We start from the raw sequence: 26356 nt of genomic DNA, 5'->3' as shown, positions 1-26356 counted from the left end.
GCAATGTTTAGCCCCTCTTCACACACACACACACACGCACACACACACACACACACACACACTGATTTCCATCCAGAAATTAGGTAATTTATGAAGGTAGAAAATTGGTTCAAACAGATCTTTCCTGCTAAGCGACTTGTCTTTTACATTTTTTAGGTATCTGTTTCTAAAAATATTAGTGTGTATTGAACAATATAATTCAGGTGTTGGTTCATAAAATATGTGGTCCACGTTGTGCTTTGGATAGTATACATCTATTTTTAGGTATCATAGATATGTGTCAGTCATACACCATAATCTAGTAAAGTTACACAATACACTTTGAATTCTGTATCATTCATTTTTTATGTTTGTTTTACCTACGTACTTGCATTGATCACACGTTATCTAGTGTTTCCTTTTATAATAACAGCATGTCTATGGGAAGAACACTGTAATGACAATTAATGGCAAGTATTCCACTGGTATGATAAAATGTATTTGGTACTTACAATTAATATAATGCACAGGTTTTGATTTACTAAAGGAATAGAGCATGCTCACTTTGTAAAGTGTACGTTAACGTTCCAAAGTATATGTTTACTTAGCTTAGTAAATGAGGTGAAGCTGTTTAAAGTCCATTTTCACCTTTGCAAGTGATTAGTATTTATTGTGGTAATGAGGTGCAGTGATAATGATGTATATGTGTGTACTTTTTCATGAATCAATTTCTTCATTTTTTTATAAAGTTTTTATTAGGCCTTAAACCTAGAAATTCAAAATCTTCTCCATAGGAAATTCCGTCTGACACCGGGGTCGGATTGTAAAGCAGGCTGTAAACAGCTGCCCCCTCCCTATGATTCTGTGTAACACGATCACTAAACACCAGCTACACCTTTGCACACAATACACTGTCCAAAGGGGTGAGGGGAATACTAATGAATGGAGGGAGAGAGCTAACATCAACAAATTGCTTGCACAGCACAGAGGCAGCCATTTCCACAAGGATATGAAGGGGAAAGCTAACACAAAATGTAAGTTTCTGTGTTCATATACAGTAACTGCATATGTCTGCTTCATGTTCACTCAGTGTACACTGCTGGCATATGTTTTTTATTTAAATACCTCCGCAAAGGTGGAAATGGGCTTTAAATCAATTATTATGATATACAAGCAAAATCCTATTTTTTTTACCCTTGCAGCATAATTGAATACTCAAAGTGGACAAAGCATAAATGTATTTACTAAGCTACATGAACATACACTTTGCAAAGTGAGCATTTATTTTGCCAAGTAAACAGCCTTTACTCCTTTAGTAAATGAAACCCATTGTTTATTACATGATATTGTTGACACATATATACAGTATATATAATTTTAGTACATGTAACATGTATTGCAAAGGATTCAGCTGATAAGGAACAGGTAGGGTGTTGAAGATGTCTACTGATTATCCATGTCAGGTATTGCAGGCACCAGAGGTGTACTGCAATCAATACCTGGACTTGCAGGTATATGCCATCATCAGGCCTCGGTGACTTGTTTATATTTAATTTATCTAGAGAAAAACGGTAACCTTTAAAAAGGTACATAACAGAAAGGACAACTTCAGCGTTTAAGCATTAGAGTGAATGCAAGCATGCAATCAGAGCAACTAAATACACTCAATGGCCACTGTATTAGGTACACCTGTTCAACTGCTGGTTATCGGAAATATCTAATCAGCCAATCACATTGCAGTCACTCAGTGCATGTAGACATGGTCAAGGTGATCTGTCAATCTGTTTACACTGAGCATCAGAGTGGGAAAGAAAGGTGATTTCAGTGATTTTGAACATGGCATGGTTGATGATGCATGATAGGCTGGTCTGAGTATTTCAGAAAATGCTGATCTACTGGGATTTTCACTCATAACCATCCCTCGGGTTTACAGAGAATAGTGAAAACGAAAAAGGGAAAATATCCAGTGAGGGGCAGTTATCTGGGCAAGAATACCTTGTTGATGCAAGAGGTCAGAGGAGAATGGTCAGACTGGTTCAAGCTGTTAGAAAGGCAACCGTAACTCAGATAACCTGTGCAGAAGAGCATCTCTGAGCACACTTCCAGCCTTGAAGCAGATGAACTACAGCAGCAAAAGATCACACTGGGTGCCACTTCTGTCAGCTAAGATCAGGAAATTGAGGCTACAATTCAGAAGGGCTTACCAAAGTAGGACAAAAGGAGATTGGAAAAATGTTGCCTGGTCTGATGAGTCTCAATTTCTGCTGCAACATGCAAAAGGCCTGGTCAGAATTTGGTGTAAACAACATATACCGTATATACTCGAGTATAAGCCGTCCCGAATATAAGCCGAGGTACCTAATTTTACCAAAAAAAACTGGTAAAAAGTATTGACCCGAATATAAGCCGAGGGTGGGAAATGGGGAGCTACTGGTAGATAGATACCAATAAAATGACATTAATATTTATTTAAAAGAAAAATAACCTAGCTCTGTAAGTGGAAAAGGGGGTACAGGGCTACATATCATGTACTACGGATCATTTAACCCATTCATGTTAGCAGAGGATCATTGTAAATGTATTGTTGCAGGCACTCTATATGTACATGTACTATATACTACATATAGAGTATATACTGCTAATACAGTGCAGACAATACATTTACAATTATACTAACATGAATGTATTAAATGATCTGTATGTAGCCCTGTACTATGGATCATTTAACCCATTCATGTTAGCAGAGGATCATTGTAAATGTATTGTTGCAGGCACTCTATATGTACATGTACTATATACTACATATAGAGTATATACTGCTAATACAGTGCAGACAATACATTTACAATTATACTAACATGAATGTATTAAATGATCTGTATGTAGCCCTGTACTATGGATCATTTAACCCATTCATGTTAGCAGAGGATCATTGTAAATGTATTGTTGCAGGCACTCTATATGTACATGTACTATATACTACATATAGAGTGCACTGAACAATAGATTTACAATTATCCTCTGCTAATATGAATGGGTTAAATGATCCGTAGTACATGATATGTAGCCCTGTACCCCCTTTTCCACTTACAGAGCTAGGTTATTTTTCTTTTAAATAAATATTAATGTCATTTTATTGGTATCTATCTACCAGTAGCTCCCCATTTCCCACCCTCGGCTTATATTCGGGTCAATACTTTTTACCAGTTTTTTTTGGTAAAATTAGGTACCTCGGCTTATATTCGGGACGGCTTATACTCGAGTATATACGGTAAGCATGGATCCATCCTGTACTTATACATTTCTATAAACATATATAAAAATGTTTATGTGCGTTTGGAAAAGGAATATGTAGAATGCAATATCCAGGCAACCTCGGTTCTTTTCCAGAGAGCCTGGAGCCTATTGGATCCCAGAAACAGATGAACAAGAACAGTCCAACAGATAATATACATAATAATAATAAAAACCCTGTGAGCCCCTTTCTATGTGTACCTAGACTTCTATCTTCCTGATGTCGATGATGATAATGAGGATGACGACAATGACTTGTTTTAGCCAGACTCTGGCCCTTCCTTGATATACCCAATACCCTCATTCACTAAGTGGTGGAAGAAGCTGATTGGTTGGCCAGAGAAACACGTTTGATCTTATTGTTAACATACAGTAATCCTTTAATCCCACAAAACCTGGGACAATTGCATAAACAGGTTTTCCTTTGAAATGCTTCTAGCTATTATTTACCATATTGTTTAACATCGATTGTGTTGTTTACCACTTTCATCTCCTATGACAGCGGTATAACTAGATCCTACCTTAAAATGCCTAAGACTCTTTGTGTCAGCTATTTTCAACATCATTGAAGGACATTGTGTAAGTTCAACAATTCTTGCACCAAACTGCAGTTTGTATCGCAGTAAAAAAAAATTGGACAAATACCCATTTGTTATGAAATTACAAACACAACCTTCTGCTGGTGCCATACATCCTATCAGTCCTATTAACATATGACTACAGTTTCATTTCCCTTTTGAATATAGTTAGCAGAGGAAGAGTTTGTTATTTATTGTTACACTTCCCTTTTGAATAAAACTAGCTAAACACCTGGGACATGCACATCATTAGCTTATATTAAGTCCTATACGCCCACAACCACACACATATATGTACTGTATACACACATATACACATCCTGCCTTGTATCAACAGTTCAGGCTTGTGGTTTAACAGGGTGCGGGATATTTTCTTGGCACACTTTGAGCCCCTTAGTACCAAAAAAAGCTCCGTTCACACAGTAGCGGTTTTCCGTGTGTAAATGTGAAAATGCGCTAAACATAAAAAATTATTTTTGCTGTGTGTTGTTCACGCTAGAGTGCCGTCTGTGTGGTACAAAAATGTGCATCCTGCAAAAAAGTCCGAGCGAGATTTTCTGGCAGGTTCCGCACATTCCAGCTATAGTATTAGCCGCAAACGTGTATGTTAAAGTTTGCGTGTTTTCGTGCCGCATGGTTTCCGCTCTGAAAACGCTTCCGCTATATGTGAATGGAGCCTAACCATGTCCATCCCCTTATGACCACAGTGTACATATTTGCTGATGGCTACTTCCAGCGGGATAACACGCAATGTCACAGGGCTAAAATCATCTCAAAATGATTTCTTGAACATGATAATAAGTTCACTGTACTTGAATGGCCTCCACAGTCACCTGAATCAAATAGAGCACCTTTGGGATGTAGTGGATTGGGAGATTCATATAATGGATGTGTAGCTGACAAATCTGCAGCAACTGTGTAATGATTTCATGTTAGCGTGGATCAAACTCTCCAAGGAATGCTTCCAGCAGCTTGGTGAATCTATGCCATGAGGAATTAAGGCAGTTTTGAAGAAAAAAAGGGGGGCCAAGCTGGTGTACCTAATAAAGTGGCCAGTGAGAGTAGATTATAAGAACCGCATTGCCACAGAAAGTAAGAAAAACCTGAAAACATTCTATAACTATATCAACAGTAAAAAGGTAAGGAAAGAACAAAGAAAGAACAAGGAAGTCCCATGAAGGATGAATATTGGACTTTGGTCACAAATGTCATGGATATGGCTGACGTTGAATATTTTATATATTTATTTGCATATTACAGGTACATAGTGCACATTCCCATCAGTCCCTGCTCTCACGGAGTTTACAATCTAAGCTCCCCATTGTAAACCCATACAAGGCCAATTTAGACAGGAGACAATTAACCTTCCAGCATGTCTTTGGAGTGTGGGAGGAAACCGGAGTAACTGGAGGAAACCCACGCAAGCACAGGGAGAACATGCAAACTCCTTGTAGATAGTACAATGATAGTACAATGTTTTCTTCAGTTTAAAAAGGCAACAATACCGCAACAATCTTGGGTCCCAGAGAAGGAAGGACACGTGGCCACAATTTATTCCCCATTCACACCTGAGCGTAGCAGAATTGCGTGTTGCTTTCACGTGCTTTTGTGCTTGTTTGTTTTCCACGTTTGCCATGCATCCCCATTGATTTCAATGGGTTCCCATATGCATAGCAAACACAGAAAAGTAGTTTATGTAGCAAGATGTGCGACATGCTTTATGCATTTTTTCCTCCACGTTTGCAGAAAGGGTTCTTTATCGTCAGAGCAGCAAGAATGTGGAACTTCCTTCTCCAAGTAGTGGTATCATGAGCATTGACAAAATCACAAAATGTCTAGATGTCTTCCTCACTGAGCACAACATACAGGGGTGTGTATACTCGTAAAACAAACTGTCACACACAGAGATGAACCTGTGTCTTTTTTCCAACCTTATCTTCTATATCTCAACTAAGCTACATAGTAGGTCAGGTTAATTAAAATGCAGTGCCATTTATTCTGAATGGCACCCCAACAAACCTTGCTGTTGCGCCACATATATGTAACACACAGTGTTAACGTGCATGCATTACTGCAGCACCCCCCCAGGTGTTAGGTATGGACCTAGCCTTAAGCTGTCGATTATCTGTGCAATAAGTGCAATAGATTCCTCCATCTACGCTAAACTGTGTGGATAGAGGAATCTCCCATCGGGCCAAGCCTCAGTATCTTGCACGATATGGTCCAGTGCGATCAAAAATGCTGCAACTATATTGATTGCACCGGACCACAGGCATAATGTGCCTTGCGATCCCGTGCGGCCGATCTCATTGCAGCTGGAGGGTGTGGTTACGGTGCCATCCACTTCAATAGACCGCCACACCCCCTCCTGCCCCACAAAAAGTGAGCCGGCCGCAATGCGATGCAGTGCGTTCTGGCCAGACCGGGCCAGCTCTTTCCCAGTAAGGGCTCGTTCACACCAGATGCAGTGCGTTCTGGCCCGATTCTGGCCAGAACGCACTGCATCTGGTGTGAACGATCCCTTACTGGGAAAGAGCTGGCTTTGCAGTTCTTTCCAGGTTTTCTGGATTTGGCATGGGATCCAGGAACTGGAAAATTTCAAAGAGAATTGGGAGGGATAAAATCTCCATCGCTGAGTCCATGCTTTAGTAGTGGCCAGCACCTAATGATTGCACACCTGTGCACAGCCCTTATGGAAATGGTGCTGGCTAAAGGTGCCCATACACCATACAATCATTGTACAGCTTTTTTTTCCCCAAACATCTCACCCTCGTTCAAATTTCTTACAACTAGCCCATCATGCACAGACCAATGTAGTTCGCAATTAACGCTTGTCAGCACCACCACCTGGCCAATTTTCATCGATCGAAAGGAGAGATTTTCGTTTGAACATGTGCAGTTCTCACCTTGAGATTTTTGTTGTACAACAATGCCAAACCTGTCAATTTTTGTCCAACTAGACAAAAGTTTTCTAGCTTGCTTGAAAGACAAAAATCTGCCAGTTGTACAGTAATTGAGGTTGGGCACTCCCCATCAACTGGCAGATTTTCGGACGAAAACTCAATCGCAGACAAAAATCTCCAGATAATTGTAAGGTGTATGGGCACCTTAATGTTTAGGGCTTCTGCTAGGAAGAGGAAAGGAAGTGTTCAGGAGTAAAGAGGAATCTGCCCAGAAGTCAGAGGGGAGCCAGGTGACTGTGTGTGTGTTGGAGTCACATGGGAGACTTTCAAGGAGAACCAGTGGCACACGAGAGGCGTGAAAGCCATTGGGAGCTGCTAAACCATATTGAGCCCTGCTGTGGACTATGGCTCTGTTGAGGAAAACCCAAAAGTCCAGCAAGTGGAGCACATAGAATATGTCCAACAACCTAGAGTCAGTGAGACCATGGGGGTGATTTACTAACCTAAACACACGCACGCACCAGGTGCGTGTGATTTTCACACAGCAAAACGTATTTATCAACCAAAAAGTCTCTATAAGCATATTTCCACTAATGCCATATATGGAAAAATCATGCACATGATGCATATATAATGCTGCTTCACAGTTTAGACAAAAATGGTTAGCTCATGCATTTACATTCCTGCATTCATCAACTCAAGCAACACAACATAGAGCTAATTTACACAACATTACCTTGTAATTCATGCAGGGCTTTGCACAACACACCTGCTGGGTGTGTACACACTACAAAGGTGTTTAGATTCCACCCATAGATCATGCTGGGAGGGAACACACTACAGAGGTGTATACATGTTCGTGGCGTGTTTATAAGGTTAGGAAATCAACCCCCTTGTAACATATTCTGTTTGCTGAAAGACAAGCAAACCCTATGTTGTTGTTAATGAAGAAAGCTATGGGCAGCTGCCCCTTTTGCCCTGCATTAAAGATGGCCCTGAGGACATGGCTCCCTCATCTATCTGTTGGGCCTCAGTGCTTACATACCGGTAGTAAGTTAGGTTAAAAAAAGACACGTTCATGGAATTCAACCAATAGATGAAAACACAAATAAATGGGAAACCTCCCTAATCAGAACCCTAAGTCCACAGTTATCCATGGTTGATCAGTTGATGCAGAGGGAGGCAAAAAAACCCTTGTAAAGCAGGATACAATTTGCTTCAACTGGGGAAACAATCATTCCTGATACCCTAAGACAACCAGATATTCCCTGGATCAGCAATCTCTGGGGTTATTAATGTTTTTAATGTAGTTATAATCTGCACATTTAGGAATACATTCAGATTTTTTTAAACTGAGCTGGCTAGAACTAGCTCCGAGGTAGCCTCAGAAGTGCATTTTCCATACGATAGTTTGCACTGTGAGGGTTCATCTCTCAGGCACTGCATCCTTTGGAAGTGGTTGTCCGAGGGCCCTAATGAGGCATGTAGGATCCTCGGGCCATTTTTCCAGGTGGATCTGGCCATTACACGTTTTTCTGCCAGGAGACTTCTCATCTCCATATCCCGTTCACAGTTTGCTTGTTTTACAGGTGGCATTATATTGTACCCCTTTGGGGGATTGGTTTTAGTGTTCCAAAGGGTCAGAGATTCAAGACCTTCCCCTGTGTTCTTCAATAAATGCAAAAAAAAAACAAATTAGATTTTTGTACTCGCCATAAAATCCTTTTTTCTGTCTTCATTGACGAACACAGCACCTCTGGTTGTTTTGTCTTTGATTAATTGTTTTGTGTACTGCTTTGTGACTAAGTGAGATGCCTCTAGCAAATGGGGGGTGCCCCTAGGTTGTGCTTTGTTTTTTATAGGGATGCACCGATACCGATAATAGTATCGGTATTGGTGCCGATGCCGAGTATTTGGGCGAGTACTCGTACTGACCCAAATGCTCCCATGCCTAGCCCGATACTACCGTATCAGGAAGCCGGGCAGCGAGCATGGAGTTGGCTTCCCGGCCAATCTGGAAGCTGGACAGTAATGATTTGCTGACCGACTTGGAAGCTGGCCAATCAGGAAGCCGGGCGCCAAGTAATGACGCGGCGCCCAGCTTTCGGATTGGCCGGGAAGCCGGCTTCCTGCTCCCTCATCACCTCATGACGAGGGAGCATGAAGCCGGCTTCCCGGTCAATAAGGAAGCTGGGCACCGCGTCATTACACGGCACCCTGCTTCCTGATTGGCCAGAAAGCCGACTCCATCATTTCTCTAAATGTCAGTTAAAGTACCGCAGCGCTGAATACTGAAAAATGGCCTGGATGGGAAGGGGGTTTAACACCGCGGATGTCAACTGGTTAATGAAATTTCCGATATTGGTATTCTGTATGGGCGAGTACCGAAAAAAAAATATCGGCACTCGTACTTGATACCGAAATACAGGTATCGGTGCATCCCTAGTTTGTTACCCAGTGTGCTACTCCAGAAGTCGACACTATAACCCAGTGGTCAGAGATTTTATATCTCTGTTCTGTCCTTCAATAAACGCAAAGAAAAGGATTTTACAATGGGTACAAAAATCCTACTTTTAGGCCATGTCATGTTCAGGTTATGAAAGTACACTAAAGTACACTCCAGTTATCATATCCTTTGTAAGCCTTTATTCTGTAATGCAATGCTTACCTTAAAAAATGTGTATATTTTGTAAATGCTTAGAAGCAATGTTATCTGCTTTGTACATGTTTAGAAAAATGCTGCTGTTTTAATAAAGGAAGTCTAGGTCAGATATGCCAGGAATTTCTAAAAATACACTGCTGCCCTAAATGGTAGTATGTTTTTTAATACATTCTTCGTGTTTCTCAAGCTCTGTATTTCCCATACATAGTATGGAATTTATGTGGAAAACTTACAATTTGCAGTGCTTCAGTTACCATAACAACTATAAGCTATAATTTGAAGAAAAAAAAAAGACCCTTTTAAACTGAATTTAACACAACTTTGTTACTAAATGTAAAACTTTTAAAATGGGCTCCCTGTAAAGCATCAATACTCCTGTGCTACTGCCTGTTTTGACAATCTCCACTCTCTTGAAGACAAATGCTAGTGGAACATATTGTGATCTCACTCACTACTAGAGATGGAAGGGCTGGAAAAAAAACCCGGAAACATTAGAAAAAAAAACATTATTTTTTTTGCCCAAAGCCGTTTTTGTTTTTTTCTTGAAAAATTGAAATAAAAAAAGCGTGGATTGTTCTTTTACAATGATAAATAATATATCTTTGACATGGTATTTAAACTATATAACATGAAGACCTTAATGAAAGATTTATGAGACTTTAAGTAAAGTCTTAAATGATTGCACATTCTCTCAGCTGAAGACAAGCAAATCCTGGAATACAATTCAAGTAACACTGTACTTCTCAACTCAGTTCTCAAACTAAAAAAGAAATAAGCATTTCTGCCACTAGGGGCACTGCAGAGGAAAAGCTCCTCCAGTTTAGTTAGCTTGTGGGCTCTATCTTGTACCTCCTACAGTTGGGTGATTTGTTGGTATGATAGTAGATGATAGTTTCTGTCCTCTCAGGTCTTAATTGACAGGTAAGATGGGACATTTGGCTGACAAATTAGTTTATCTTTATAACCTTTAAATGATTCCGAATAATGTTCTACACCATCACAGTATTATGTTTACCTATAGTCTGCTCAGTAAATTGTCTTTTCCCCCCCTCCTCTCAGTAAAATGTTGAGATCAACATCTAGAGTTTGGAAACATTTCCACAGTGCAGCTTCCGCTGAGAGCAAAGCTGCAATTTGCAAATATAAAATACAATTTTAAAAAGCAAGTTTAGTTTATTTACTAAATAAGCTGTACTTTTATTTCAAGCACAATACGTTTATATACACTGCGTTTCACCTTCCTGGTGTAACAAAATGACTTTCAATTTGTAAAAATACTCCACATTTAATTTCTTTCAATTTTTCCCCCCCCCTCATAGCTTAAAAATTTCTGGAAATTTTACATTTTTACTCACTACCAGCTTTTTGGATGCCCGGTCCTTCCTTGTGTACTGTGCATTCTTCCAAGAGCCCCTATGTCACTAATGTGTCCTGTAGCGATATAGGGTTCAGCAGGAAGAACCATAGATTGTATAGTGAAACCAGGCATCGGACACTCTGACTTAGCAAGAGAGCAAAGGTCGGACAGTTGTGGTAGGGAAGTTGAGTAATAAAGCTTTTCTTTGCAGAAGGATTGTTAAAGTTGTTTGTTTTTTTTCCAATGTAGTTGTCATCCGCAGTCATCCTTAATAATATAAAGAAAATGTGCTTCTTCTGATTTTGCTTCTGGGGGGAACAGAAACAAAAGAAATCACAGAAGGGGTAACAGAGACACTCTACTCTTGTCACATAGTGAGAACGAACATTATCTATTTACAGCATCTAGGCACACAAAGTGTAGTATCAAGGGCCAGAAGCTAACTGGAGTCAGCAATATATAGATGATTGATATGCATTTTATGAGAAAATGTAAGGCTTGCCAGCAACTGTGATGTAGGATCTAGCAAAACCGGTTACATAGTAGGGAATGTTTACTTATAATACAGGCAGTCCCCGGGTTACGGACGTCCGACTTATGCACAACAGCACTTACGAACCAAGGTTCACAGTTCTCCTAAATGTACCGGCAGCCGCTGGTACATTTAGGAGAACTGTGGCTGCAGCGTCCTGTGTCCCTTCAAATCCCCGCTGCTCTCCCCACTTGTGTTGGTGGAGGCAGCGGAGACACAGACCGCTGCATTGCTCCGCTGCCCACCGTACCTCTGCTGCTGTCCCAGCCGGTTCCTCCTCTTCTTCCGGTCCGTCCGCACCTCCTCTTCTGCCAGTCCGTCCTCTCCTCTTCCTCCGGTCTGTCGGCTCCTCTTCCTCCGGTCCGTTGGCTCCTTCGCTCCCCCGGTCCGGCCGCTTCTTCTCTGCCCCCCTGCCTCCTCTTTATCTGCAGGCTGGGAGCCATACCCAGCCTGCTATTGGATATTGTAAAATGCAATAGCCAATAGCAGGCTGGTTATTGCACCCGTCCACTGTCTGCTGTCAATCAGCATGGGAGGACCTGAAAGAGAGCTTTCTCCTTCAGGCCCCTCCTTTGCTGATTGACAGCAGACAGTGGACGGGTGCAATAACCAGCCTGCTATTGGCTATTGCATTTTACAATATCCAATAGCAGGCTGGCTATTGCTCCCAGCATTAAATAAAAAAAAGGTTTAAAAAAAATAAAATTAAAAAGACAAAAAAATGTTAAAAAAAGTAAAAAAAAGTTAAATAAATAAAAATACAAATAAAAATGCAAACAAATAAAAAAAATAAAGTTTATAAAACAAAATGAAAAATAGAAAAAACTTTTTTTTTTGGTGTGTCATTTTAAATAAAAAATGTTTTTATTATATTATAATCTTCTGAACAACGGGAACAGACAGCAAAACAAACTTGACCCTTCTCTATGCTATCCAAAACCATTTTTTTTTTGGCTGGAGTTACACTTAAAAAATGTACCGGTTCCGACTTAAGTACAAACCTTTAGTCCCTATCTTATATGTAACCCGGGGACTACCTGTACACATTGAACATATAAAAATTTTGTATCTGGGTCTTGTCTGCATCGAATTACTGAAAAACTCAATAAAAAGATAAGAAATAGACAACTAAGAGTATCTTATCATCTCCTTAGTAAATACATATAACAATGTGCTCTAAAAAGTACTCTATTCCACCCTTCAATTAGAAGATCTTGAAAACTGGACCAGGAGAGGAAACCTTAGGATCAGAGGGCTACCTGAGTCTATGGAGAATATTACCCTATCAGTAACGATGTTGTCTTAAGAATGGCTACCAACAGTAACAATCAATAGAAATACTCCCTTATATTTCAAGGTCAGTAGAGAACCCATTTGAGGGAAATGGAATGAAGTCAACAATCAAAAACCAAAACACTCGTGAGATTCATGTTAAAACTGAGGACTGTCTCCAAAATTGATTTATTGCCTTGTTCTTTAGATCTTGGCTATAATTTCTGTACTCCTAGACATTGCTTTTAGAATAGGGAAGAATACACTTTCTTGTTTACCTTCCAAGTGTTTTTTTAAAGTCTTAAACAAAACTCCACTGTCATTAACACAAATTATATAGCATATAAAAATGCCTCACGAGCCATTCTGTAATTTAATAATTATTACAAATTACCTTTTCATTTCATTCTGAAGCCACTGTAATTTTCTAAAAGGCAACCTGGAGGAATTCTGTATACCACTTGTATATGGAATTCCCCCAGAAATGTCAATTTCAGCTCGTATGATTGGCTCACAGATTTTCCCAGAAGTCTGCAAGTAAAATTCTCTTCAATAGAAATCTTCTTTTTGGTGAGATGCTCCCTAAGGGTTAACTACATCTAAAGGGATGTAGACACTGCAACATTCCTTATTAGAACACTGAAAATGCACAAGATGGTTATAATGAAACAGACTCTCCCATTCACAAATCAGTTTGCAAAAGATAGATTTTAATTTAGAAAAGAAAAATGGTAGAAATCTGCAACAGAGGTTGATATAATCCATGCAATGTACACTGATCACCCAGACAGTCATTTTTTTTCTCAATAAAATTGGAGTTACAGTTTAAGCACTTCCAGCTGAAGCCCAGACACAGCACATACAGGACTCAAAACCAGGACTGTCCAAGTGAATCCGGGACCGGTGGCAACCCTAGGATTCAACCATTCCACAAAATAATTATCGCTACCTTACTGTATATTCACCCCTTTAACCATGTACAGTATATATCTCCCACATAATTTAGGAGCTACAATGTCCTTGCAGGTTGATTAATGTGGCACACACCATTTGATCACTGCAAGCTTGTGAAGGGAAGCATAGCAGACTTCTAGAGAAAAAAAAAAGCACAGCATTCAATAAGGAGAACCTGTCACCTCCAAATGCTATCACACAGGGGTTTGTTAACTTTATTATTATCACACAGGAGCTAAGTAAAAAAAAAAAAAACAATAAATAAACCTAGCCATTTGTACAGATACCCACAGTGGTGATGTCTCTGATCTCATGGCTTTCATTTTTTAAAGTTTCTCTCAAACAATACCTGAAAAATAAATATTCAAAAAATTATGTCATCAGTAGAACTTTTGGATCTTTAGTCTTAGCATACTATACCCAGGTGGACTTCATGAGGAATTAGAAATAAGTACTCTTCTAATATAATATTCAATACGCATTTAAGTTTGCTTTTGGTTCTACATTTGACAATAATAATCCAATCAATTCTTCACTAAAATTTTGCATTCTAATACTAATGTCAGTTGATTCTCTTTGGTGTGTCTGTCTGTCTCTGTCTGTATGTCGTGTGTGTATGTGTGTATGCATGCATGTATATGTGTGTGTGTATATATATATTCAGTATATACATTGTGTGTGTATATGTATATATTCGGGATGCACCAATATCGATACCAGCATCTTCGATACTTACCCCCGGTACTGGAACTTCCAGTCAGAGGGAGATTTCCACTGACTGGCAGAGCAGCGAGGGAACATGGAGCCGGCTTCCTGGCCAATCAAGAAGCCGGGCAAGGACTTTCGGCCCGGCTTCCTGATTGGCCGGTAAGCTGACACCATGCTGTTTGGCTGGCTCGATGCTGATTGGTTAAAAAGCCGACTTTCCAGCCCGGGCCATCAATAACACCGCTTTATTCCATGTACCTCCAGCAGCCATCAGCTTCCCTGGTTCTCCTCCTTAACCAAGAACAAAGGCCTCCTCCACACTTGAGGCCTAACAGAGCATTTTCCACACTCAAGTATTCCCACCCCCCGGGCCTATGCAGGGGGCAGGTTGGACAGCACTCAGCCCTGACCAGACACTGGGCTATCCCAGAACTGGACTGAGTACATGGCAATTCCCCTGAGTATATAAGCACTTCCCCAGCATGCACCACCGGCAATAAAAGCCCCAGTCATTGGCTGGTGGACTGCACACAAACACTCAGTGTCCCCCATTGGTTGTCTCACACTGCAGCAGAGTCACACTCCACTCAGGCAGGTACAATGAATGCCAGAACACAGAATTAACAAGATAAACCCCAACTATAATTCAGCCAGACTGACTACAGCTCTGGCAATCAATATACGTTTCTAGTAGCCATTTCACAAAAGGTGATGGGTGCTACATATATATTGCATGACAATTATTTTAACAATAGATGTGTTCAATTTATTAAACTTTGAATTGCTCAAAAACAATTCAGAGGGGGGACGTGGCTGGATGGCTTATGTGAGAGGACGGACAGAGGAAAGCTCCTGTCTGCTATCATGATTATATCCTATTCCTCGCCTTGGACTTCAGACCTACTGTAAGAGACTTACCCACAAACTGGTCCCTGCTCAAAGACGCACACGCACATGTGCGCATAATCCTATGCTAAATGTTTTGGGCAAACATACTTTGGCGCATAGACACAGTAGCGTATATGCACAATAGCATTCGTGTGCATGCATGTTAGCGCATTGGCGCATGCTCGTTAGCAGGCATGTTTTGTCTATTTAAACGGATAGAAGCCTTGATTAAGTTGCTGAGTGGTCATCAGCTTGTCCCTGTGTTCTGTTCCTGCATTCCTGGTCTCCTGTATTCGAACCCGGCTCCACCACCTCCTTCTGATTTGGTACATCGACTCTCTGCTCTCCTGTGTATGATCCTGGCTTAGGATTCCTGACCTTGCTCCTGCAGTTAAGAAAAGGCTTCAACAGCTGCATTTTCAATCTATGATCCACCCTGCCCAATTGAAGGTGATTGCTAATGGTGAAACAATCTTTTTTTAAACTCCTGCTTTAGCTTCTAAAACTGGACAGGCAGTGAAGAAAATGATCCAAACGTTTTCCAGACTTGCTATATTTCACAGTGATACAATGGCTGCTTCCTCATCACTTGGTGGTTTTTCAGGAATCCATCTTTCAGCTCTTTGGACTTCTGTTCTGATATACACTGATCAGTCATAACATTATGCCTACTGAGAGGTGAAGTTAACAATATTGATTATCTCATTACAATGGCACATGGAGGTGGGTGATATACAGTATATTAGGCAGCAAGTGAACATTTTGTCCATGAAGTCGATGTGTTGGAAGCACTTTGACAAGGGCCAAATTGTGATGGCTAGATGACTGAGTCAGAGCAACTCCAAAACTGCAGCTCTTGTGGGATGTTTCCAGTCTGCAGTAGTCAAGAACACCAAAAGTGGTCAAAGGAAGGCAAACTGGTGAACCGGCAACAGGGTCATGGGCAGCCGATGCTCATTGGTGCACATTGGGAGCGAATCCAATAGATGAGCTACTTGAGCAAAATGGCATGGTGCCAGATACCGCAGCATACCTTACGATGTCTAGTTAAGTCCCTGCCTTAATGGGTGATGGCTGTTTTGGCTGCAAAAGGGGGACCAATGCAATATTAGCCAGGTGTTTATAATGTTACAGCTAATTGGTGTATGCTTATACTATCAGTTTCGAGATCCCCACATGACATTTATCTTCGTGGTCAAGATCTTTCTCTTCCTTCATTTCCTTCTGCTGCTCCCTAATAGACCTTTTGTTCTGCTAATGACAATCCTCACTCCTCAACACTTTTGTTTTAGGTGACCAACCTCAACATCTCAGGTCCCATGAGATCGCTTTTTGTGATATACCTCCCGAGCTGAGATGGACTGGTTACTCCACGCTCATCCTAGATGCAACTTTTGAAGGCAGCCCTCCCTGCCTTCACTGTTTAAGGGGGTCTCGCACAATCCAAATGGTTATTATACCCGCCAATTTTCTTCCTATGCGGAAAATGTTGTTTGTTATTTTAATGCATTTTGTCTGTTGCCCAAACCATGGCTTCAGTGGGTTCTGATTCTGGACTGTTATTTTGTTCTATGCACTTTTCTTCTTGCAGTCAGGTTTGATACAAGCTGCTTGAAAATGGACATCCTGCAATCCAGTCTGGTACTGCCAGAACATTTGAACAGTGGTTGTTCCTCCCTGCTGGGGAATCTGTCTCCTTGGTTATGTAATGTATTGCTACTTACAATAATATGTCATTAAAACATAATATTGTAGCTTCCTGGAATGTGCGTGGGCTGGGCAATTCTCTGAAACGCCAAGCTCTATTCGATTATATACTAAATCACAAGGCATCCATTATGTGTCTGCAAGAAACTAATTTGACCAGAACCTTCTGAATACAACTTGAAAGGTGTTTTTGCCAACAATAATTTCACTCTTTTCTCACTCTAGAGCAGGGGTAGCCAAACTCCGGCCCTCCAGCTGTGGTGAAACTACGAATCCCATGATGCATCTCTCTCTAGGAGTCATGTCTGTGGCTGTGAGAAACTTGCAATGCCTCATGGGATTTTTAGTTTCACCACAGCTGGAGGGCCGGAGTTTGGCTACCTCTGTTCTAGAGGAATCTCTATTTTGATTCACAAATACATAATTTTTTCCTGAACCAAGGGCTAGAATGGATGATCTTGGTAGATTCATCTTTTTGCATTGCTACATCTATGGGTTCACATGTACATTGGCAAATATCTATATTCCACCCCCTTATTTTGGCGTGGCTTTTAGAGAGTTAGCCAAATTTTGACAAACAAGCTTCCTATCCCTGTCATTGTTGTGGGGGATTTAAAAAAAAAATGTCAACCTATTTTTAGATACATTTCCGGTTAAAGATGCTAGCTCTCACCCACATCTCTTAGTAATTTATGCTCTGAACTGGGTTTCCATGACCTCTGGTGAGCACTTCACCCTGTGGAGCATCAGTATTTATTCCAATCCAAGACACATATTACACTTTCCCACATTGATTTGATGCTGGGAACCTCAGACATCCTACCGTTTATGTCGACTATAGAGATGCAACGTAGGGAGATTTCAGACAATTCCCTAATTGTCACTTCCCTTAGGATAGATCCAAGATGTGCTTCTGGTTAATGGCGGTTAAATCCATTTTGGCTGTCCCTTATCCTCACTTACCTGTATCCATCATTGGTGTTAAACCCATGCACGATCTTACCTATATGCTTCCCCGTGCCAAGAAACACTTAACTAAAATGTGATTCTCCCTATTAATTGCTATGGTACATGAAGCCACACGAGGCCAACAATATGCTCTTTGCTTGACTCCACTTCGAGCCGACTGCGCTCCTTATACACACTCTATTGCTCGCATAATACTGTGAAAGGTCACTGTGGCAGTCTGATGATTATCTTGTTGAGCCAAGCAATTACCCCGTCTCCATACTATGTGCACTGTGATCCATGTATGTATGTATTCTATACCCCAGATTTGTGTTGGGGATGTTGCTCTGCTGTTGAGGTGAATGCCTCCTTACGCCCTTGTACCATGCATACGTACAATAAAGTTGACTTCTGATTTTTTTTTTTAAAAAGAACTCTGAGGAAGACACGAGGGAACAACAAGAAGTGGGACAAGTATGCACAAGGGTTTCTTTACCGTTAGAGCAGTAAAAATATCCAATGCCCTTCTGCGGTTAGCAGTATCAGCAGAAGGCATTGAGAATGTCAAAAAAACCCTTAGATGAGTTTCTCAGTTTACAGAATATACAGGGATATGGAAGTTGTTGGCGACATGTACATACACATAGGTTGAAGTAGATCGACCAGTGTTTTTTATTTAACCTTGCCTACTATGTAACTATGAATACAGATATAAAATCAGTATGCCACAGACATCAACTAAAGGCTTATTTTTGACAATGCTTTCGTTTGTGATCTTTTTACATGCATAAAACTATCACTACAAACATATAGAGATCTGAAATCTAGTGCTGATTCCTTACAATACAGACCCCTATCTCTTGTATTGTAGGCTCTGGTGGCAGTGATTGAACACTATTCCTGGAAATAATGACTCCTCCCAATAAAGATAAATAGGCTTGGTCCATAAGTCTAAACTCCAACCTACTGCCCTGTTAATAACATGCTAGGACTTAAAGTAGAGCTCCAGGCAAATTGCAGTGGGGCAAGGCAAGGGTTAATATTTTTATTTATTTCTTTCAAATTCTTTATCAAAATCACCAATAACAGGCAAGGTAATAAAAGACAATCTCCAGGGGTACATGTATCATACAGTCACACGAAAGGACCAGTAGGCATACAAAGAACATTGCATGAAACCTTAAGCACCCCTAGAAAGAACACTGATAAGTTCGGAAAAAACCTGTGCAGTCATTAGCGAATACGTTTTCTTCTTTTTTAACTCTGACGAGTAGAAGAAAAAACTAAGAAAGGGCTAATATTTGATTTGCCCAGAGTTCTGCTTTAACTTCCCAACATGCATTGCATGTTAAAAAAGCAGAAAACTGGTTTGCTAATGACGGCACAGGTTTTTTTGAACTTATCCGTGTTCTTTCTAGGGGTGCTTCAGGTTTCATGCTATGTTTTTTTGTATGCCTACTGGTCCTTTCGTGTGACTGTATGATACACGTACTCCTGGAGATTGTCTTTTATTAACTTGCCTGGTATTGGTGAATGCGATTTTTTTTAAATTAACCCTTGCCTTGCCCTACTGCCAGGGTTAAGATTTGATTTGCCTGGAGTTCTACTTTAAGTCCTAGCATGGATTTTTACATCACTAGCAAATGTGCATCACAACAATATTCTCCATTTTGGAAATGCAAACTGAAGTGAAAGATGATTTGGAGATCATTTGAAAGGCATTCTTTATTTATGTGAAAACACTTCAATTAGGGAGGTAGACTGTGCAATTTTTATCGATTTTATTAAGCTGTGGATTAGGAATATACCCTGAAGTTCATCTTTAAAGTCCAATTCCGGTTTAGGGAATTAAGATGAAACATTATTATTCAGGCAGCCTGCAACTCCAGCTCCTATTCTCATCTCCTCTTTGCTGAGTCCCGCAGAATCAACTTCTCAGGGATTCAGCATTGCTTGTCTTCCAGGAATGACACCCAGTTGCATTTAACCCACTTCCTGTAAGCCCTGAAATGCCATCAGTTCAACTCCTGCCCTGGACTCGAGGAGATTGCTGTAGAGAGCAGAGTCCTGTAGTTACATAACACCGGTATCTCCAGCTTTTAGCACCCATCCATAGCCAGAGGAAGAAGAGGACCTGTGACCTCTCCCGAACAAAGACCCCAGAAAAAATGTACAGTATGCAGAGAAATTTTATTTTTACAACTGTGGATAAGCTCTAATAGGGTAAGGGGACAAACGAGGAAGAAGGAGGGGTGCTTAGCCTTGAGTTGGGCTTTAATCCAACCAGTGTGCTGATGCTTCATCATATTACTTTCTCTGTTGTGAGGTTTTATCCTATAATGGTAAAATAATATAAAAGCAAAATAGTACTAGAATGTATAAATCACAAATTTCAGCCCACGTAAAATGAGAATTAAAGAAAAATGTAAAGTTACTGCATATTTTAACTAAAAAGAGAACATTGAAGTTGTTTGGGAAATCATTTTATTAATCAACATGGTATGTGTAGTGGAAAATAAAATGGCAGTTATGTTTCATTATAACGATGTTTTCCTGTTTTTGCACTTCTGTCTCCAGGGTATTTTCAATCTAATTTTTCACAGACTGCAGTTATATTACATTTTCCAGCAAAACACTATTCTGTTCCCACCACACCCAGATAAAATGTCTAAATAGGCTTTTAGCATACCACATTTTAAAATTCTGAGCTAAAGGTTTCTGTTCAATATCATTCTCTTCACTATGGACATGCAGAGTGAAGAACAATAATATTGTACATGTACACTGCCATTTAAAGTCACTGTTTAGCTGTACCGCCTAATCTCAATTTACCACCTAAGAGACTAATACAATTGGCATCAGTTTGTTTAAATCTTGCTTGAGTTTAGGCTTTGAGACACAAAATAGAAGTATTGTAATAGAAGTATTGATGAAGATGAGGGCTTGCTGCTGTCCCCAGAGCCAGCAGAAACAGTTTGCCATTAGTTTTATCCCTGTAAGGCAACAGGAGGCTGAAGAGAAATAGGAGGAGGGTTGGGGTGCTGAGGAGGAGGAGGAAATTGGTAGGAAATCTATATGTTTGTGTTCCTATTCACACAGCATAATAAAAAATAAGAATAAAAAAAAATGTCTTAGCTTTTTAGATGTTTTGGTTGCAGTGGGCAACATGGGTGAATCCAGGTTTTTCTGGGCAACTTCACAGTGATCTGTCGTTGTAGAAGACTTAAGTTGGGTACATGCGGTTAGAATTTCGAACAAACTAAATGGATTTCAGAAAGTTCGTTCAACTTTCTAACTGTTAATGCTGTGAAATCGATGATCAATTTCGACCTCAGTGATGAAAAAAATTGAAGGAGCATGTTGGAAAACTTTTCATAATTGAACAAAATTCTAACAATCAATGTGATTTTTGTTCAGAAAACTCCATTAGTTCCAAAACCAAATGTTAAATACAAATCAAATGAAATTTCGAACGACAATAGCCAATCTTTCCGACAGGATTTTTCGTACGAACGTCCTTGCGAAAACCTACCAGTGTATATCCTATATAATAAATATATATATATATATATATCTTAGGGATGTCCTGATACCATTTTTTCAAGGCCAAGTACAAATAAAAGTACTTTCCCTCAGGTACTTGCCGATATCAATTACTGATACTTTTTCTTAAAGGGACATGTGACATTTTTTCTAAAACAATGCAAAGTAAGGATTTTAGGGAAGTTTCTTTATAATTATAAAGAACTGTAACTGAATATATGATTATATGGCAATGGAGAATGGCAACCAGCATTAGAGGACTACAGAGCCCATCAATCCATGATTATACAGCAATTTTACAGGGCTCCGTTTGGGTCTCACCAGGGCTGCGTTTGGGTCTCACCAGGGCTGCGTACAATTTCACCAGGGCTGCGTGTGGGTTTCACCAGGGCTGCATGTGGGTCTCTCCTGGGCTCTGCGGGCAGGTGGCGGCTGAACCGTCTGAATGGGCGGGTGCCAGCCTGATCAAGTGGGTGCCGGGCTTGTGCCAGCTCTAGGCTGTATGTTTGGTGTGGGGCTGTCATGAGATATGCCGATGCCGGGATGGAGGAGGAAACAGGGGCCAGACAGGCACTGTCAAAGATGGCTGTCTGAGTAAAGAGCATGTAACGGCCTTTTGTATCTCGTGAAAATGCCCTGTATCGGTATCATGACATCCCTAATATATATATATATATATATATGATTCTCTCATTAACATACAGTGGAGAAGCCAGTTTTGTAATCCTTTTAATCCCTCACCCCTCACAGCTCCTCCTAACATTTCAAAGAAGGAGAAGCAAGGACAAATTTTAATCCTTAAGAAGCCAAGAAACCCTAACACAAGTAAAAACAATATAAACTGCAAGAAGAATGTTTAAATATTTTGTTTAGCTTATGCTATGTGAATGGAAACATATAACAAATACAAAATAGGTGTTTTGTGCTAATTTGGCTGCAAAAGTGGAAATGCACTTTAAGGAGCAGCAATGGCAGCTTCAGTGCCACTTTTTTTAAAGTAGCCAGGATAGCACAATATGCACTCGAGTTACTGGCCTGGCCCTGCCCTGTTGCGAGTGTGCTCTGAGAACTCCTTCAGCTGAACAGGATAATTTTTAGAGTTGTAATTTTAAAAACAAAGCAGTCATGGATAACCAATGACTATCAAACACTTGATGTCGATGCAACTGCATAACATTTTCAATGTTGGTCCCAGCTGCAGAAAATTTGCAGCATTATGTCTCAAAGTTTGCAGCCTATTCAGGTACTCAGATGCGATACAAATTTTCGGCAGCTCAGTCTAGGCTGCAAAAAGGATAGCTTTTCCTGTGGTTAAACCATTTTTTTTTTTTTCAAAACTTGCGGCTTATTCAGCTGCTCAGGCACTCTAGAGATGGTGATTCATTTTTCCAAAGCCTGATCTTGGCTGCTAAAAGTATGTTTTACTGCAGGGAAACACCAGCGTTGTCCCAAAGTTTGCAGCCTATTCATTTTAACACATAGCTGTCCTGCTGCTGTAAAAAACATTTTAGCTACTGTGTTGTATGCTACACCCTAACTTTTATTTCAAGTTAAAGCCTGCCTAAAATGATGGCCTAATCAAACTGCTTACATACTATGTCACCATATAATATATTTTGGCTATCTTGTCCCAGATGCTACACTCTAATTCTTATTTCATGATTAAACCTTAAGCCTTGTCTCTCCTCTTTTGCAGCCTGTTCAGGTGCCCACACGTTCTCATGCCAATATAAAATTTCTGACTACTGTATCTCAGATGCTACACTTTAACTTTGATTGCCAATTAAAACATGGCTTGTCTATTTGAAGCCTATTCAAGTGCTCACATACTCTCCTGCCTTTGGCCATCTTCCCCTGAAATATACTTGAACTATATTTAGAATATTTTTGGAAGAATTAGGGATGTGGGGATAGTTTGACTTTTTTTTTAACCTTTTAAGACTATGTGGTACTGCAAAAAAAAGAAGCCCACAAACCATACCGTTCACCTACTGGCCCGTTTTTACCTGCTGTGGACTTTGGCTCAATTGTTTTAAGAAGAAAACTTTCTATGGCTGCTTCTGTTACATCCACTGGTCAAAGCAGGCTTATTATCGCCTGATGAAAAATGCATGTGGTGCTGCTAATACTACCTGAAAAATTGAATTCTTTTAAAAACAGGAATGAATCAGACTTGGGTGTAGCAGCTGTATGTAAATCAAGCTAAATGCTAAACTGACATTAAAGTCACAATCCCCCCCTCATTGCTGCTTTAAGGACTTACCCTAAATGATGCCTCTTGATCTGATCATCTTCTTCCTTCCACTTGTATTCAGGAGTCCCTCCAGCGCTGGTGCGGGTCTCTGATCCACCACAGACTCCTGTGTCTTCCTGTCCCATAGTGTCTGTCCGAGGTGCATGCTCACGCCGAGGAGGTAAGTAATAACCCTTTTGGTAACTTTTTTAATTTTTTTTTATGTTTTTGCATATATCTGCTGTCTGCCAGCAGCAGATATATGCAAAAAAAAAAAAAAAAAACCCCAGGGGTTTAATTCTAATTTAAAGGAAGATCAATTGCACAGCCAAAATATGTGCTGCCAAATACACTGTCATTGGGATGTCACTGAAAATGGTACATATGCCTTTGGGCTGCCTAAAAAGGACCCTCTCCCCACTATAATACATCGTTACATAGTATATCAGGTTGAAAAAAAGTCCAAGTTTAATCTATACAGAAAACAAATTAGAAAAACCTCAATAAAAAGAGCCATATGCCTAGAGTTGCCTTCTGTTGATGCAGAGCAAGGCAAAAAAAACCCCCTATAAAACATGGTTCAATTTGCTCCAGGAAAGAAAATCCTTTCTGATGGCAAAAGGCAGTCGGATATTCCCTGGAACAACAATTGCTGGTGTCTTTTACTTAATGTTAATATCTAGTTATATTCTGTGCATTTAGGAATGCATCCAGATTTATTTTTAAACAATTAACTGAGTAAGCTTTAACTAGTTCCTGAGGAAGTCTATTCCCCATTTTAACAGCTCTTACTGTAAAAAAGTATTTCTGTATGCAAAGGTTAAGCTTCTTTTCCTCAAGTTGCAAAGAGTGTCCCTTTGGAGTGACCTAAAAGTGGATAATTTTGCACCAAGTTCACTATATGGACCATTTATGTATTTTTTTTACACGGGGATCAAATCCCCCTTAAACGCCTCTTCTCAAGAAAGAACAAATCCAGCTAAGCTGCTAATCTTTCCTCATAGCTGAGTTCCTCCATGCCTCTTATCAGTTTAGTTTCCTTTCTGTGCACTCTCTCCAGTTCCACAACATCCTTTTTGTAAACCGGTGCCCAAAACTGAACTGCATATTCCGCATGAGGTCTTACTAATGCTTTGTACAGGGACGTGATCCTCTCTCTCTCTCGCTCTCTCGCTCTCTCTCTCTCTCTCTCTCTCTCTCTCATCAAATCAAACTATTCAAAACTATTATGGATACTGAGTCAGTGGGGTTGATTTACTAACCTTATAAACACACCACGAACATGTATACACCTCTGTAGTGTGTTCCCTCCCAGCATGATGTATGGGTGGAATCTAAACACCTTTGTAGTGTGTACACACCCAGCAGGTGTGTTGTGCAAAGCCCTGCATGAATTACAAGGTGATGTTGTGTAAATTAGCTCTATGTTGTGTTGCTTGCGTTGATGAATGCAGGAACGTAAATGCATGAGCTAACTATTTTTGTCTAAACTGTGAAGCAGCATTATATATGCATCATGTGCATGATTTTTCCATATATGGCATTAGTGGAAATATGCTTTTAGAGACTTTTTGGTTGATAAATACGTTTTGCTGTGTGAAAATCACACGCACCTGATGCGTGCGTGTGTTTAGGTTAGTAAATCACCCCCAGTGACTCTTGGAAACATCAGATTAGACTTACTCTGCAAGAGAACTGGCCTCTTCTTGAAACCAAGATGGGGTGAAGTATTTTCCAATAAGGTGTCATTTCTGGGGTTTTAATACTGTCCTGACATTTTTAATATGTTTTCTAACAGAAAGTCAAAGAAATTGATTGGTTTTTTTTCAAATGTTTTGATCTTTTTCCTTTTATATGGTAAAATAAAAAAAAGGGTTATTAAATACCACCAAACGTAAGCTCTGTCTTAAAAAAAATATTAAATTGATTTGGTTAGTGTTGTGTGACAAAGTAATTCTCAGTCAAACTTTGACAGAACTGAAAAATGGCCTGGTAATGAGATAGTTAAAGCTAATGCCATAGAAGGGAGGGTGCTGGGTGTGGGGGTGGAGGTGAAAGGTAGATGGCAGAGGGCCAAGGTTAGGAGAAATATCTCCAGAAGTTAGGAGAAGCAGGAGGGTGAGGGAGGTAAGATGGAATTAGCATTTGCATGAGGGCACATGTCAGCATGTGAGTTCAGAATGAGCAGGAGGTGATAATTGCAGTAATCGGTAGAGGGTGATATATATAATCTGTGGGGTGGATAAAAAAAAGTAAAAGAAAGAACGCTTAAAGTGTATTTCCACTTTTGCAGTCAAATTTGAGAAAAACCCTCTATATGTTTGTTATGTGATCCTACTAGTCACATTCACTGTGATCTGTCCTAATAGAAAGGCTTAGGACTGAAATTTGAGAATTGTGTTTCTCTCATTCACTTAACACACAATGGACAGACCACTTCAGACCCCTCACCCTTCACAGCCTCTCCAAACATTGCAAAGTAAGATAAGCAAGTAGAAATGTTAACTCTCAAAACCATAACCTTAGTAAAAGCAGTTTAAACTGCAAGAAACATGTTTTAAATATATTTTTAAGCTTATGCTTTGTAAATGGGATCATGTAACAAATATATAAAATGGGCCTTATCTCAATTTGGCTGCAAAAGTGGAAATACACTTTAAGGAGACAGAATGTTATTGTGAGAAGAAAAGGTAGATAGAGCAGATCAGAGGCGTAACTAGAACCTTCAGGGCCCCGGTGTAAGAAACCATGAAGGCCCCCCCCCCCGCCATGGCACCGCATGGTTAACAGGAAGGCTG

At 40.1% G+C, this 26356-nt stretch overlaps 1 long non-coding RNA gene across 1 annotated transcript; it reads right to left on the bottom strand.

The window, feature by feature from the left end:
• Window positions 1-29: 29 nt before the first annotated feature.
• Window positions 30-18484, bottom strand: LOC108796449. The gene is made up of 3 exons (XR_001941801.1): window positions 18420-18484; window positions 6352-6356; window positions 30-61 (listed from the first exon to the last, which is right to left on the bottom strand). It is a non-coding gene; the product is annotated as an uncharacterized LOC108796449 (long non-coding RNA).
• Window positions 18485-26356: the final 7872 nt, after the last annotated feature.

The sequence above is a fragment of the Nanorana parkeri genome, unplaced genomic scaffold, assembly GCF_000935625.1.
Source record: "Nanorana parkeri isolate BGI_ZX_2015 unplaced genomic scaffold, ASM93562v1 scaffold1116, whole genome shotgun sequence".
Taxonomy (NCBI): Eukaryota; Metazoa; Chordata; class Amphibia; order Anura; family Dicroglossidae; genus Nanorana; species Nanorana parkeri.
This window is presented reverse-complemented; position numbering and strand designations above follow the sequence as displayed.